Source organism: Bombus affinis, chromosome 18, assembly GCF_024516045.1.
Source record: "Bombus affinis isolate iyBomAffi1 chromosome 18, iyBomAffi1.2, whole genome shotgun sequence".
NCBI classification, from domain to species: domain Eukaryota; kingdom Metazoa; phylum Arthropoda; class Insecta; order Hymenoptera; family Apidae; genus Bombus; species Bombus affinis.
This window is the reverse complement of record NC_066361.1, coordinates 5,472,304-5,488,857: the sequence shown is the minus strand read 5'-3', so window position 1 is coordinate 5,488,857 and position 16,554 is coordinate 5,472,304. Positions and strand designations below refer to the sequence as shown.

The 16,554-nt window shown below is 34.0% G+C and overlaps 1 protein-coding gene and 2 long non-coding RNA genes across 5 annotated transcripts in view; 1 reads left to right on the top strand and 2 right to left on the bottom strand.

Annotated features, from left to right (window-relative positions):
• LOC126926471 (uncharacterized) overlaps nucleotides 1–3,680 on the bottom strand; it is a 28,315-nt gene extending 24,635 nt beyond the window's left edge. Inside the window, exon 1 of one of the 3 annotated variants that reach the window (XR_007714639.1) lies at nucleotides 3,175–3,680. This is a non-coding gene — a long non-coding RNA (uncharacterized LOC126926471). The remainder of the gene's footprint in view (nucleotides 1–3,174) is intronic. The other 2 variants (XR_007714638.1, XR_007714637.1) reach the window with 2 other exon arrangements.
• LOC126926444 (uncharacterized) overlaps nucleotides 1–16,554 on the bottom strand; it is a 343,177-nt gene that overhangs the window by 265,807 nt on the left and 60,816 nt on the right. The window lies entirely within an intron of this gene.
• On the top strand, nucleotides 9,651–11,224 carry LOC126926473 (uncharacterized). Its single transcript, XR_007714641.1, has 3 exons — nucleotides 9,651–10,080; nucleotides 10,716–11,015; nucleotides 11,118–11,224. It is a non-coding gene; the product is annotated as an uncharacterized LOC126926473 (long non-coding RNA).

The window sequence follows — 16,554 nt, the reverse complement described above, 5'->3', positions numbered from 1 at the left end:
TACCTGCTACACGAAATAAAATCACAACTAAAACAAGAATTCGCAAACTCTATATTTTCTATATAACTCTAAATTTTCAGACCAAAGGAACAAAACTCCATCTCGCCCCTCAAACTGCCTCCAGAAAAAGCCTCGCTCATACAAGAAGCAGGCATCGAGATACACAACACCAACAAAGACACAGAGGGCAACTTCATAATATCAAAAACAACGGAAAAACTAGACATTATCGGCACCCACTTTTCCAACACACGCACACAAAACGAACACATGGGCCGAGAACAATTAAACAGAATTATCATCGCCGAAACAAACAAACTAAAAAATAAAATAGAACAAGACATCGCGCTAAACAAAATAGTCTGCACATTCTCAAACGAAAACACAGCGAACGTCCCCAAACAGCCAGACCCAGAAATAAACTACTTTACAAACTACAATCAACTAAGTACAATCTTCTCCACGCTAAACAACAAAAAATCCGCCGGCTTCGATGGCATCCCAAACATCTCGCTTAAACGCTTACCAAACAAAATAAAATGGTACTACACAGTACTGTTTAATAACGCGCTAAACAACACGTACTTCCCCAAAAAATGGAAAAAAGCCAAACTCATAGCCATTACAAAAAAAAAAAAAATAAAGACGGTTCATCACCCGCAAACCTACGACCTATAAGCCTCCTCCCCAACATAAGCAAAGTATACGAAATGATCATAAACAACCCCCTAGCAGCCTTCTGCTCAAAAAATAAGATAATCCCGGAAAACCAATTCGGCTTCAGCCACAAACACTCCACAATCCACGCAATAAATAAACTTACGTCGGATATCTGCTGGGCACTTAACGCAAATCAGCGAGTAGCCGCCTGCCTAATAGACATCGAAAAAGCCTTCGACACAGTCTGGATCCCAGGGCTCATTTATAAAATGATTAAAAAGAACTTCCCCGAATACCTAATTAAAATAGTCTGGGATATGATAACAAACAAAACATTTATAATGACCGACGGCTCGTACACATCAAGCAAAGAATTCTCCATAGAGAACGGCCTGCAACAAGGAACAGTAAATTCCCCGCTACTCTTCAGCATCTACGATAACGACTTACTAAACCTCTTTAACCTCAACACATCCACACATAAACGCTCCATAGCCTTCGCGGATGACCTAATCACCTACGTAACAGGCCGCAAAACCAAAACGATAAGAACAGAACTGCAAGAACTCTTTAACAAAATCAGCGATTACTATCATACATGGAAACTAAAAATTAACGAAAGCAAATGCGAAACCATACTATTCAGACCCATGACAAGCAAAATCGGCCCAGCTGAAAGGGAACAAGTCAGGAAATTCCGCCTAAAAGAAAAAGCAAACGAAGAGAACCTCATACCACACAAAAATTGCGTAAAATACCTAGGAATAAACATAGATGAAAAACTAAATTATAAGCAACACATCGAAATCCAACTCTCCAAAGCCAGCAAAGCTTTTTGGAACACAAAAAGGCTGTTTTATTCCAGAATTCTCGATAGCAAAGTAAAAATCATGTGCTACCAATCGCTAATAAGACCCATTATAACCTACGGCTGCCCAATATGGTACAACATACCAGCGTCAATAATGGAAAAAATTCGCATATTTGAAAGAAAATGCATCAGAGCTTGCCTGAGCATTTACAGATCAGAACACAGCGGATACAGAAAATACGTAAAAAACAAAAAAAATATACGACTTAGCCAACATCCACCGCATCGACTGTCACATCCTAAAACTAACGAGAAATCACTTCTCGCAAGCCGCGAAGATCAAAGAAAACAGCCTAATCTTCGGCTGCTTATACCCAAACGACGCATACTTCAAAAACACTCTGTTAACAGGCCACATCCCCCCCGAAGCCTTTCTATACCTAGACGAAAGAAACTATCTCCAAGACCAAAACAACATACCCATAATTTATCATATGCAAAGGAAAATAGGAATGAAATCTATTCAATACGAGGAAAACCTAGATGGCCGTACTGCAGACACTAGTTGGAGATACAACATGGCCCTCCCCCAAAAGGATTCAGAAGACAAACACAGAAAAAACACAAAAAAATATTGGTGGATACGGAATTCACAACAAAAACAACAAGATAAAGAGCCACAGAACGGCAACGCTCACCGAATAAAAGTGTAAATATGTAAATATGTAAATATGTAAATAGATAAACAAATATTATACTAATCCCACAGAACACCTCTCCCCACCCCTCCCAGTCCCTCCCTAATAGGCTAGCGAACTGTCCTGTTTTTGCGTCCAGGCTTTCAGGACATAAATTAAAATATCGTACATAAGCACAGCGCAACAGCGGCTTAATTTTATTTTATTTAACAATAATAATCTTAAAAAAAAAAAAAAAAAAAGAAAAAAGAGAAAAGAATGTAATAATGCATGGCTACGTCGTACCGTCGCGTATCGGTACTTTTGCCTGTACCACCCTACAATTAGAATTCAGCGTTTATTCTGGAAAAAAAATCATGTAAAAAAAATATGTAAAAAACCTGGAATTAATAAACAAAGATAAAAAAAAAAACGCCTGATAAAGCTCAGAACTGAAGACAAGGCGTCGTGAGTTCGAATCCTGCAATTGAGCTATTGTGTACAAAGAACCCAAGGAATTCGAATTTCTGTTCAATAGTAATACACAACATGCATGCGGCCAAGCCCCTTCCTCGTGTGTATTGTGTGGGTGTACTTTCTGGAAGTGCGCTGTATAAGGAACTGAAGTGTTTTAAACACACAGGGGCCCCCGACGATTGATCACATTATTCTACAGTCTCGCCCGTGGAGGTTTTAGCCGGTAAGAATCCGGCACTACCTTCTGCCGCCCCCATAAGGTGGTAGGTGTCTATTGAAGATTTCCTCTACGATAAAAAAAAAAAATTTTTTTGTAGTATGAAAGAAGAAACTAATATTTTATTGAACTGCTACATTTCAATCAATATCACACGATTATGTTATTATTATTATTATATTATATTATTATATAGTTATTATTATATTAAAAATGTTTTGTGAATAAACGCTAGAAAAGATTAAAAACGCTATTTTGTTTATGGCATTTTGTATATTAGCGAATAATTATATATATAGTTAATTATAATTATAACATATAATGTATAATACATCAAGAGGCTAATTAGAATACTTCCTGATATACATTGCCACATTAAGAATCAAATACTTCCCAATCAGCTAGAACCTCGGCGGTGTAGCCAGCTACGCTCGTTAAAGCCCAGAACTAAAGGCGACGCGTGGCGTGCCGAGTTCGAATCCTCGGCATTTGATGAAAATAAGAATTACGATTTGTTACCTCTCTTTATCGAGTTTTTCTGAAAAGAAAAATATGCAACAGGCAAGTGACAGCCCCGCTCTTGCCATATTGTTGTAGGTGCACGTATCTTCTGGGATTGCACCTTAGTAATAAAGGGTGCTTGATGATGTTAGGCACCCAGGGGCCCGAGGAAACTCGCGCACTGGCTACTGATCCCCCGCCCGTGGAGGTTTTAGCCGGTAAGAATCCGGCACTACCTTATGCCCCACCACTTTGAATGGGTATTAAGGTGTCTATGAAGATTTCCTCCACGAAAAAAAAAAAAAAAAAAAAATTTTTTTTTTGTGACATGAGAGGAGAAACTAATATTTTATTGACCCGCGCCATTTCAGTCAATATCTCACGATTATGTTATTATTATTATTATATTATATTATTATATAGTTATTATTATATTAAAAATGTTTTGTCAATAAACGCTAAAAAAAGGTACTTATTATAGAGTTGTTTATCGAAATCATTACTAGGTCACGTAGTATCTAAACACCCGACGCAACACTTAAAACTCGTTTGTCGAAAAATAGCAGCATTGCTGTCAATGATATTATCATAGTCGTATGTGCTATGTGTATCAATACAAGCGCTGGACGCGTATATCACTATGTGAGTGGTGTAGAGAGGCGATCAACGTTATCTATCGAATTCGGATTTATGACTCAGACTGCGAATTTCAGACGCAACCGCGTAAGGCGCTTTTCTTTAATCGATTTAATATAATCACTTTTTCGTAACAGCCTATACCTACAATTATAACTAAGCATACAGGTGCATACGTAATACATAGATGATAGCACTAGATAATGAACAAAAATAATAAATAAATAGATAAAAATGTATTAACGAATTAAATGCTTCAGATAGAACATTTTAATTTTATGAAAGAAGCGAAATAAGACATTTATATCTAGAAATGACTTAAAATCATATTATTGAGATATATATAACTTTATTTGCTAGACTAAATTGGACTTGTATGCGAATATCAGTGTGTGGAAGTATGTGTGCGCGCGGCGTCTCGAAAACAAAGGAATGTAAACTGTCCAGTTAACAATCTGTTATGGGAGAAAGTGCTGAGACGCGTGCAAATGTGTATCGATGAATATCTTTGGAATCGTTTATCGAATAAATATATAACTATTCTAATATAAATTTAAAGTGTAAATTTAGTGTTCCTATACTTATATTTCGGCTATTAAGATCCAAAATTCTCAACACACATTTATTAATATTTATAAATATACGTACAATTTACACGTAAAGACAAACGTAATAAGGAGAAAATAAAGAAGAGAAATGAAAGCTAGAAAAATTTGTTAAGAAATTAGTGGTTTCAACATATGTACGTGAATAAAATGTCCGATCGTCATTTGAAGGTAGGACTATTTAATTTACGATACTTTGCAACAGAACATTATAAATTGGTAAAGATATCTAAAAAACAATTAGAGTAAATAAATTAGGCTGCTCCTAGATCCCTATAAGCTACATAGAGCCTTCTGACTTTGTTTAAAAGGTAAAAAATATGGAGAACTTCGAATATTTCAATCAGTGGTCAAAAATAATATTTATTCCGAAAATTCTTACAAGAGAAGCTATTTAAAAAAAAAGTTAACTCTCCTTGGCAATAAAAAAAACCTACTAAATTATAAAAGATGTTTTGAAAAAATTATGCGATTAAAAAATATTAATTTTTGAGTGTTCTAATTACGAATAATCATTACAAATGATGGACTTTCGGTTTCGGAGGGTAACACGCGGACAGATAGCGCTGTGGAAAAAGTGACATATGAAGGGAAAAAGGCGAAGGAAACACAAAGTGACACGAAGGAGGGAAAATGAAGGGTGAGCATACGAGAAGAAAGTGAAGGAAAAGCGAAAAGAAGTCAGGAACGAGAGAGAGATACAAATAAGAAAAACTAGAAGAGAAGAGGTTAGGAAGATACAAGCGCTTCAAACAGAGTAATGTAGGGAAACGACAGATGGCGACAAACATCGAAGACCAAGGAACGAGGGTAAAGCGGGAGATAAGGCAGATTTCAAAAAATACATTGGATAAATACAGCTTGTCAGAAAATGAGACACCAAAGAGGGAGAGAGGAATGGTGGTAATGATGGAAAAAATAGAGAAAATGATAAAGGAAATAAAAGGTATATTCGGAAGGCAAGTGGAAAAGAAGAAGAGGGAAATGGAATGGAAAGGGAAAAGAAGGGAAAGAGAGAGCGAGAGAGAGAGAAAGAGACAGACAGACAGAGAGAAAGAAGATTGGGAAAGGGAAAAACTATTGAGCAGAATCAGAAGAATCTAGGAGGAGAAGGACAGGGCAGAGAGAAAGAGAAGAGAAGAAGAAACATAGTAATCAAAGGAGCAGACTGGAACGAAGGAAGCAATGAAGAGACAGTAAAGAAGTTCATAAGAGAAAAAATGAAAATAGAGGCAGAAGTAGAAAGAACACATATGATAAGGGTGGGGGACAAAAACACAATAATAGTGGCGACGATGAAATCATTGGTGGAAAAAATAAGGGCAATGAAGGAGAAAAGCAAATTGGGAAAGGAGCTATACAGAGATGACGATCTGACAAGAAAAGAAAGGGAGGTACAGCAACAAATAAGAAGGCTAGGCAGAGTAAGAAGAGAAAAAGGCGAATATGTCAGGATAGGATGTAAGAAACTACAAATAGAAAATAGATGGTACAGGTGGAACGAAAATGAGGAGAGGCTGGAAGAAGAAAGAAAGAGAGGGGGAGAAAAATGAAAAAAGGGGAAAAGGGGGGGGGGACTACAAAGGGGACGAAAATGTGCTTCTGGAATGTAGCAGGGTTAATAATTAAGGACAAAGAGGTGTGGGAATATTTGAAGTCATTCGACGTGATCGGACTCACGGAAACATGGATAGAGGAAGACAATTGCGAAAAACTAAAATATAGACTATTCAAAGAATACGACTGGAAATGCAGGGCAGCAATGAGAGTAAGTAAAAAAGGAAGAGCAAAGGAGGGCATAATAACGGGTATAAATAAGGAACTGAGAGAAATAGAATACAAAGAAATAAATGATAATATAGTGGAAAGAAATATAGTATACAATAATAAGACGTATAGGGTAATGGTAGTTTATAATCAAGACACAAAAGGGACATGGAAAGAAATAGAGGAAAGAGTAGACGGAAGAGAAGAGGAAGTGATGATCATCGGCGGAGACTGGAATGCAAGAACGGGAGAAGAGGGAGGGCCGATAAACGAGGATCTAGGGAAAGAAAAAACCTGCGATCAAAAGACAAGACAATAAACATGGAAGGAAGAACTCTGCCAAAGTACTTGGATGAGAGAGGCTGGATGATAATCAATGGAAGAGATATGATGGAGAGGAGTGAACATATATTGGGGAGAGAGAAAACTCGGTAATAGATTATGTGATTGGCAATCAGGAGGCGACAGAAGAAATAATCGACATGAAAGTAGGAAAAAGAACAGAGTCGGACCACATGCTGTTAGAAATAGGAACAGGGTGGCCAGAGTTACAAAAAAATGAGGAAAAGAAAGAAGAAGAGAAGGAGAAAAGTCATCAGCCTATCGATTTTGAAGTGTGCCGGTCCTGACACCGAATAAGACCAAATACAAAAAATTACCGAGACTACTGAGATTAGTGGTAGTAGATTTACTGGATTGGCAACTAAGTGATTGCGGATTTTGTCAATACCAGCTGACAAAATCCGCAATGACTTAGTTGCCAATCCAATATATAGCTATCGGATCGAGATATTTTGTACACGGCAAGTAAACTGTCACAATATAATCAGAACTCAAAAGCAATACATTTGAACGCTGTGAAAAGGGTATGTAGATACCTGAAGGGAACGAAAGAGTAGAGATTAGAATGCGACCGTGTAGAATCGCAATTGACAATCAGTAGACGCCAGTTGGATGAAAAATAAAATTCGTAGAAAGAAAGAGAGAAAAAAAATTAGACAAGATCAAGTCGTGCTTTATTCGTTTTACGATGAAATATGTTTGCAGAACGGCAATGAATATTTCAGTAATAGCAGTTTACAATTAATTTAAAGATGTCTAATACAAGAATTGGAATGTAATATATCGTAACAGTAAAATAATTAAGAAATATGATAAATACAGGCATGTATGTGTGAGTAACATTTTGTATGTAAATTAATTTTTAAGAAATGAACAGGTGCTATATTTTAATCTCTCAATTTCGACAAAAAAGATAATTCTTATTACATAAGATAATATATTATATAAGATAAGGCTAATTAGAATACTTCCTATGATATACATTGCCACCTTAAGATTCAAATACTTTCCAATCAGCTAGAAGCTCGGCGGGGTAGCCAGCTACGCGCGTTAAAGCCCAGAACTGAAAGCGACGCGTGGTGTGTGTGGCGAGTTCGAATCCTCGGAAAAGGAGGCAAAATTAATGATAAAACCCCATTATACAATTTTTCTGAAAAGAAAAATATGCAACAGGCAAGTGACAGCCCCGCTCTTGCCATATTGTTGTAGGTGCACGTATCTTCTGGGATTGCACCTTAGTAATAAAGGGTGCTTGATGATGTTAGGCACCCAGGGGCCCGAGGAAACTCGCGCACTGGCTACTGATCCCCCGCCCGTGGAGGTTTTAGCCGGTAAGAATCCGGCACTACCTTATGCCCCACCACTTTGAATGGGTATTAAGGTGTCTATGAAGATTTCCTCCACGAAAAAAAAAAAAAAAAAAAAATTTTTTTTTTGTGACATGAGAGGAGAAACTAATATTTTATTGACCCGCGCCATTTCAGTCAATATCTCACGATTATGTTATTATTATTATTATATTATATTATTATATAGTTATTATTATATTAAAAATGTTTTGTGAATAAACGCTAAAAAAGGTACTTATTATAGAGTTGTTTATCGAAATCATTACAAGGTCACGTAGTATCTAAACACCCGACGCAACATTTAAACTCGTTTGTGGAAAAATAGCAGCATTGCTGTCAATGATATTAGTACAGTCGTGTGTGCTATGTGTATCAATACAAGCGTCGGACGCGTATATCAGTTGGTGTTGCTATGTGAGTGGTGCAGACAGGCAAACAATGTTACCCATAGAATTCGGATTTAAGACTCAGACTGGGGATTTCAGACGCAACCGCGTAAGACGCTGCAGTACGGCTAAGGAAATTCCATCCTTAGACAATAGAGCCTTGTCTAGCACTCTTTCCAGGAAAAGCGTGCTCAGATTGCAAAGCACCTCAGAACAAAAAAAGACCAGTAAAGTAAGTTAAATATAAATGGGCATTCCAAGCGTTTGGTGAGATTATTTTCAATCAAAAATGAATTTTTAATCAATATCCAAACGCGTTACTTTGAATATCAATTGTATAAACAACAAGAAAGAATTAATATATCCTTTTAAACTTTGCACACCGCACAGAAATACAGAACACATTTACTCTCAATATATTCTAATAGAGTTTCATTCGCTTGAAAAGAAACAAAAGATTTTGTCCACATTTCTTAATCATGATCGAAATTGATTGCAATATATTTACGTCTGCAGTTTGCTATTGAAGCAGACGATTGTCAGACATGTACTTACATACGTTTAAGGCGGATTCAATATTCGAAAATCAGTTAGAAGTAAAATTTTCAAAATTGAAAGACAGACGTGTGTTTATAATTTCCAACATCACAAAATACTGATCTTTTAATGCAAACAAAATTTTATTTAAATATATCTAACCATACAGATTAAAGCTCAAAAGGAGCAACTCCATTACAAAAACCGTTTCTGAATTCCATTTTCAGGAAAATGAGAAATTCGTGTAAATTATATGATATTTCACTGAAAAAATTCCTATCTTCGACGTCAAAAAATGATAGATTCGATGTGGAATGACCCTTATTGGAAAACAGAAGCGTGTTTCTTCATTGTTTCAGTATATGCAAATGAGTCTGAGACATACAGGAGACGCTACCATCTGATGCTTCTAGATGCAGTTGGAAACTGAAAAGACTGAGGTTTTACATTTTCTTCCTGTGATTCTTGATTTTCTTTAATCGATTTAATTTAGTCAGCTTTTCGTAACAGCCTACATCTACCTCTACAATTATAACTAAGCATACAGGTAAATAATACATAGATGATAGCACTGGATAATGAAAAAAAAAAAATAAATAAATAAATAGATAAAAATGTATTAACGAATTAAATGCTTCAGATAGAACATTTTAATTTTATAAAAGGAGCGAAATAAGACATTTCTATCTAGAAATGACTTGAAATCATATTATTGAGATATGTATAATTTTATGTGCTAGACTAGGTTAGACTTGTATGTGAATATCAGTGTGTGGAAGTATGTGTGTGCGCGGCGTCTCGAAAACAAAGGAATGTAAACTGTCCAGTTAACAATCTGTTATGGGAGAAAGTGCTGAGACGCGTGCAAGTGTGTATCGATGAATATCTTTGGAATCATTTATCGAATAAATATATAACTATTCTAATATAAATTCAAAGTGTATATTTAGTGTTCCTATACTATTATTTCGGCTATTAAGATCCAAAATTCTCAACACAGATTTAATTAATATTTTTAAATATACGTACAATTTATACACAAAAATTGTTAAGAAATTAGTGGTTTCAACATATGTACGTGGTATTACAATAAAACGTCCTATCGATATTCAAAGGTACTTACGAGTAATAGAACATTATAAATTGGCATCTTAAAAACAATTAGAGTAAATAAAGTTTAAAAGGTAAAAAATATGGAGTATTTCGAATGTTTCAACCAGTGGCCAAAAATAGCAAATATTCTCAAAATTCTAACGAGAGAAGTTATTTGAAAAAAAAGTTACCTCTCCTTGGCAATAAAAAAACCTACTAAATTGTAACAGATGTTTTGAAAAAATTAAGTGATTCAAAAATATTAATTTTTGAGTGTTCTGCTTACAAATAATCATTATCAGTGGACATTTCTACGGTTATCGATAACTATTATTAACGATAAATATTGTTTTGTTTATACATAACCATAACTGTAATGAACTATTTTTAGTTATTGATAATCATTATCGGTGACGGAATTTTTAACCAAAGAAGTTTGTGTAATTATAACGATTATTTCTGATGAAAACAATTTAAAATAATTGTAAGATGCTAACGTTTATATTATAAATTTGTAAATTTGGGTAACAAACATCATAGTCCCTGATTTCAACATATTTTTAAAAAATGAAAACATGCTATACAGAACATTTTAATTAATTGTAAGAAGGATACTAAAAGAAATTTAAATTAAAGTTCGTTTTTCTTTCTTTTTTAGAGAGAATTCAAGAATGGGATGTATGGAAATACCTGGAGCCCTTTCCAACGCACTCCGAATAGCGTTAGTCACGGCCAATGTAAGGAACCAAGAGGGTGGCAGGAGGGCCGCAGAAAAATCGGAAACCACTGAGATTACCATGGAAATGGATGGAGTTAAAAAGATAAGAAAGTCGGAAATTATCCCAAGGATACGTCTGTTAGTTTCTAATTGAGGGTACTTTTGCAACTGTTTCGCAGAAGGCAATGTTGGTAGTAACTGCTAGTAATAAATGGATGTTCGTGAGATTACAGAAATTAGGTAATAATGGTTGTCAGTTGAGTTTATAATATTTACTGATTATTTTGCAGCGTGTACGGAACACTTTAAAGCACAGGATAATAAAATTTAATCATAATACAGATCCGAAGAAAATCATGTTGAGTTTCTGAAAAATGGTATCTAAATATGTAGATCTGATGAAAATTGTGATGAATTTCTGAAGGATACCTAGTATAAATTTATGGCACAGAATACCGTGTAATTAATAATGAAATTGGTAAACGGATGTAATTAGATGATGTTGATCGTAAAGATTTTGTAAGTTTCACTGAATATTTTGCAGGAGAGAGCATGATGATAAGAATCGAGATCTATGTGTAGGTAATGCCATTTGTACTTGCAATGACATGGAAAAAAGAATAGACAATGCAGGATAATATTTTTTCGTTTGAGGTTTCATTTTCTAAGATAATAGGTTTGAACTTTATATTTTATGTAAAGTATAACAATTTTGCCTGACTAATTAATTTTTCTTTTTTATTTACATAATATTAAAAATGATTATCTCTTTTTCCAGTGGGTTAAGTTTAGGTCGGACTGTATAAAAATGCAACCGTCTGCTCCAAAATAAAATATAATCGTAACATAAATTGTATTAAAGCTTTTTGCAAATATCTCGGAAACTAAAGCCAAGTAGCGATAATATGTATAAAAAAGTTGTCCAGAATGATGACCTCGACACATCTCAAAATCATGAAAATCGATGAACTGTGTCCTCTTATATGTAATTTCTTAAATAAGTTTTATATTTACATAATAAAAAATAATACGATATATATCTCAATCTTTATTATTTACTTACTAATAGTATTAACAAGAACATTGTTATTGTTAACAAAACAACAACGTATGATTCGTATCATTCATTTCCATAATGTATTATTCAAGGCTCGAACAATTTCTCTAAATAGTATAACATGAATATATATTAGCAGATGATATAATGTAGCTTTGTAAATTTGGACAGTAATACGACTGAAAATTGAGCTGACGAAGCTAAAACTTACGGTTGTTTGAAACTAGCAACGTATCTAGATATGCATGCGTTCAATTGCATGCACTGGACAAATTTCATCGATTAAATCCAAAACTAAACGTAATATTCGAATTATAACTTGGAACAATGTTTACAAGAACTACAACAATCTAAAACAACCTTTAAATGCTCGATTTTCAAAAAAATGGGACTAGTAAAAAATCACTTTTTTTCATGATAAATCATTATTTGTTTGGAACAATCTTGGACTAATGTAGAACAACTTGCAACAACAATAAAAAATCTGCCTCCTCAAATTACCTGATATGTAAAATAACGCATATAAGTTTTTGTTACTATAATTATAGAATTATATTCTTGATAGCATCGAAGTCGATTTAGTTGAATGATAGCAATAGCGAGCATTGGATAATTCGTAGGAATAAATAAATATTAGAATTTTACCTAGAAATATAAAATCTTTATATCTGGCGTTGTCTGTGAAAACATTCATTAAGGATACGTTCGTTCGCCGATTAACACTAGAACTACCGATAGTTAACACGAAGCTATTTCTGCCAAAACCAGGAAAAGTGACTGGTCTTTAAAAGATACACAATAATAGAATATTTTAATATTTATTAATTTATTACTTTCTTACAGAAGCAATTCCATGTTATGTAATACATTTTTGGTATATTAATCCGTCTGGAACCTCTAAACGAGGATTGACACATTTATAAAATTTTAGAACCAGTCACTTTCACTGGTATTTGTATATATAGCCTTCATACGAAATTATATTCAGTTTGAACACATAAAAAACAAAATGAAATTAATTATATTATTCTTTTAGTTATCGTTGCGAAAGTCATTATATCATTGCAGAAAAAAAGATATAGCATAAATAGGGAATTTCAAAATAAAATTGAAAAGCAGTCAATTTCACTGGTGTGGTAGTTCTAGTGTTAAATATAATCATTCATTGCCCGATAATTAAAAGTATACAACAAAAATCCTTTTAGCTAACTTATTTATTCAGATTACAAATTCCTTAAATTAAGGACATTCCTATTCGTTTTGACAATAATACCGTATAATAAAAGAATCCTCTTTTCTTACTACTTCTTTACCTACAACACTAGAACAACACTAGAACAACCCAGAGCAAAAATATGAAAACTGGTCACACATGTAGAGCTGCTTTTGCTCTTGCATCGTTTGTCGGGCCGTGTTCCAGTCTTCACATTTTTGTTCTGGGTTGTTCTAGTGATGTAAGTATGTGTTCCAAAGAAGAACTTTTTACTGTATTTGTTTGGAACAATGTAGAATAAACGTAGAACAATTTGGAACAACTTTAAAAAATACGACATTGAAAAAACTAGATGCTAACTTCATACAGGTGGAGAACTTGCAGTTTATATTTACGATCATTTTTACGTAAACTTAAAAGTTCAAGACATTGTATATTATATCACGCGTTTATTCTTCGCGCCGTTACATCTTTAGGAAGCCGAACGAATAGTTTTCGTGAAACTTTCTCATATCAACGAGATAGTTACGAATAAAGACTGTAAACAAATACGTTTCGTCGACAGATTGAACATTTAAACAAATTTCTTGTTGCTTCGAATGTACTAATTTTATAAGTAAATTTAATTAATTTAATAAATATAAGTAAATTTTACTTTATGTATAAAAGGCAAGTCATTTTCAATCTAAATAGATAATAATTTAATTATTACTATAGAAATCAGAATTATAGTGATCTTTGTTTGTTACATAGATATATTTATTGCGATTAAAATAGAGAATTATAACTATTTAATTAGAACTTAATGTAGTAATGTGATACTAAATTGATAGTTCACAGCTCAATTTACAACTTACAACAGCCCACAACTTCTGAGCGACTACTCGCAACTGCCACTAGTCACAGTTAAGTTATAACCCTAACTACGACTATTGACTACTGATCATTGACCCTTCTCTCCATCAACACTTCCGTTTTATACCAGAGTTTTCGGTATTACTACGACGTACACGTGTTTTACAACTGTTGACTCAAGACGGTCACGTACACTTTCTTAACACGTCGAATACAACGCTAGTTTTACAAGCTTTGGCCGTGGCACCACGATGAAGTTTTTATTGAAATGTTATCTACAAGAGATATGTTACGATGGATAATCATCAAAGTCACTCGATTCACTTATTTTTACGATTATCAATTATCTCATATTGTTCGTTCGCCTTGTTAAATAATTGTCCTATGTTATTAAGTCTGGGGTTCTGCCATAAACCATCATTCATCCCTTCATCATACTTATTCGGACCCGCGACAATCCTAAAGAACAGTCACAATATTTAGCATTTTTTACTTTACTGTCAAGGCCCTTAATTGCTATCAGACATCTTGCAAGATGAAACGTTCCTTAGGGTCATTGTTCATTAAAGTAAAACACTTTCAACAGCCACTGGTTGGGGGAGGGGGCACACATAATAGATGTATATTTCATGCATAAATAAAACTATTTGTAAATGTTGTATACTGCATTAATTTCATCACATTATTGTAATAACGATAGTAATAATAAAAAATTGATAACTATTTACATTTGTTCAAATTATGTGTTTCTACTAATCTTGATGCGCCGGTCACCGGTGACCCTCGTGGCATTCAACGTGTTAATAGCTCAATGACCTAAAGGGTCAAGAGCATATGGCTCATTAGAATTTCCTCGAGAGTTTTCCACGATAATTACATTACTTTAATAATTAGTTTGGATCATTTATCAATTTTGTCTTATTCATATCTTACATAATGTTTTTAAAGTAGCAATGTTGAAAGAAACTACAGCTGAAGTTTTCGAGAAACTTTTTAAGAAAACAGCAGAGCACCAAGTCCATGAACGTAAAAATGAGAGAAATTAAAAAATGCTTTGCTCAATTGATAAAATGCGAAATTTAAATAATAAAATAAATGATTAGTGTAATATGAAGTTGCAAATATCGATCAGCTTTTCATTTCCTATTTCATTGAAAATTTAATTAAAGATCACATTCATTAAGAATGTTTTCTAGAAGCAAAAGATTTGGCTATAAATAATATCTTTTTTGTTTCAATGTAGACAAATTTATTATAAAAAGAAGAAAGTGGAAAATGTATAAGTCCCCTTACTACTGTGATTAGAAGAATGTTCACAAGAAACCAAGAAACGATATGAAAAGAAAAGATAGACACAGTAAATAGAATACAATAAAACTTCAAATAAATAGAATTAACAACTTTTCTATTTTGTTTATCGCATTTTGTATATTAGCGATTAACTATATATATAGTTAATTATAATTATAACATACAATGTATAATAATGTATACATCAAGAGGCTAATTAGAATACTTCCTATGATATACATTGCCACATTAAGAATCAAATACTTTCCAATCAGCCAGAACCTCGGCGGTGTAGCCAGCTACGCGCGTTAAAGCCCAGAACTGAAAGCGACGCGTGGTTGTGTGTGGCGAGTTCGAATCCTCGGAAAAGGAGGCATAATTAATGATAAAACCCCATTATACAATTTTTCTGAAAAGAAAAATATGCAACAGGCAAGTGACAGCCCCGCTCTTGCCATATTGTTGTAGGTGCACGTATCTTCTGGGATTGCACCTTAGTAATAAAGGGTGCTTGATGATGTTAGGCACCCAGGGGCCCGAGGAAACTCGCGCACTGGCTACTGATCCCCCGCCCGTGGAGGTTTTAGCCGGTAAGAATCCGGCACTACCTTATGCCCCACCACTTTGAATGGGTATTAAGGTGTCTATGAAGATTTCCTCCACGAAAAAAAAAAAAAAAAAAAAAAAATTTTTTGTGGTATGAGAGGAGAAACTAATATTTTATTGACCTGCGACATTTCAGTCATTTCACGATTATGTTGTTATTATTACATTATATGTTGTATATTATATATTGTTATTATTATATTATATTATTATATAGTTATTATTATAGGGGTTAACCCTGGAGTGCTGAATACTCGCGGCCTATGCCGTCCGTACGGACGGCGCGCGTCTAGCGCTGACGATCGCTGTGGACGGAATAGTTTTTCGTTAGACTGAACAACTCTGTTGATTGACTATTCAAAGCGCAAATCGTAATAAGTTATAGTAATTCTTTTGCACGAGATTAAATGATTCAAGAGCGTTATTTTTTAGTTATTTTTAATTATTTATTATAAACATTGAAATTTACAGTTAACTAGAATTTGGGTAATAAACTAGAAAACAATAAACTAGAAAACTAAATTTAGTAAATATAACACAAGTTAATAATTTAGTTGTGTGTGAAAAATTCAGTGCTTGAGAAAACTAAAAAAACCAGATGTAGAGTTTTCTTACAAGTGGTGACCGCTTCAACAATAACGAGCCACTATTGGCATTTGTTTACTGCCGTAAGGAATGCATTTATATTTATTTCACACAAACGTAATAGTATTACTTCTGCGTAGGTGTTCGGAAAAATTGAAAAACCCATACATGCG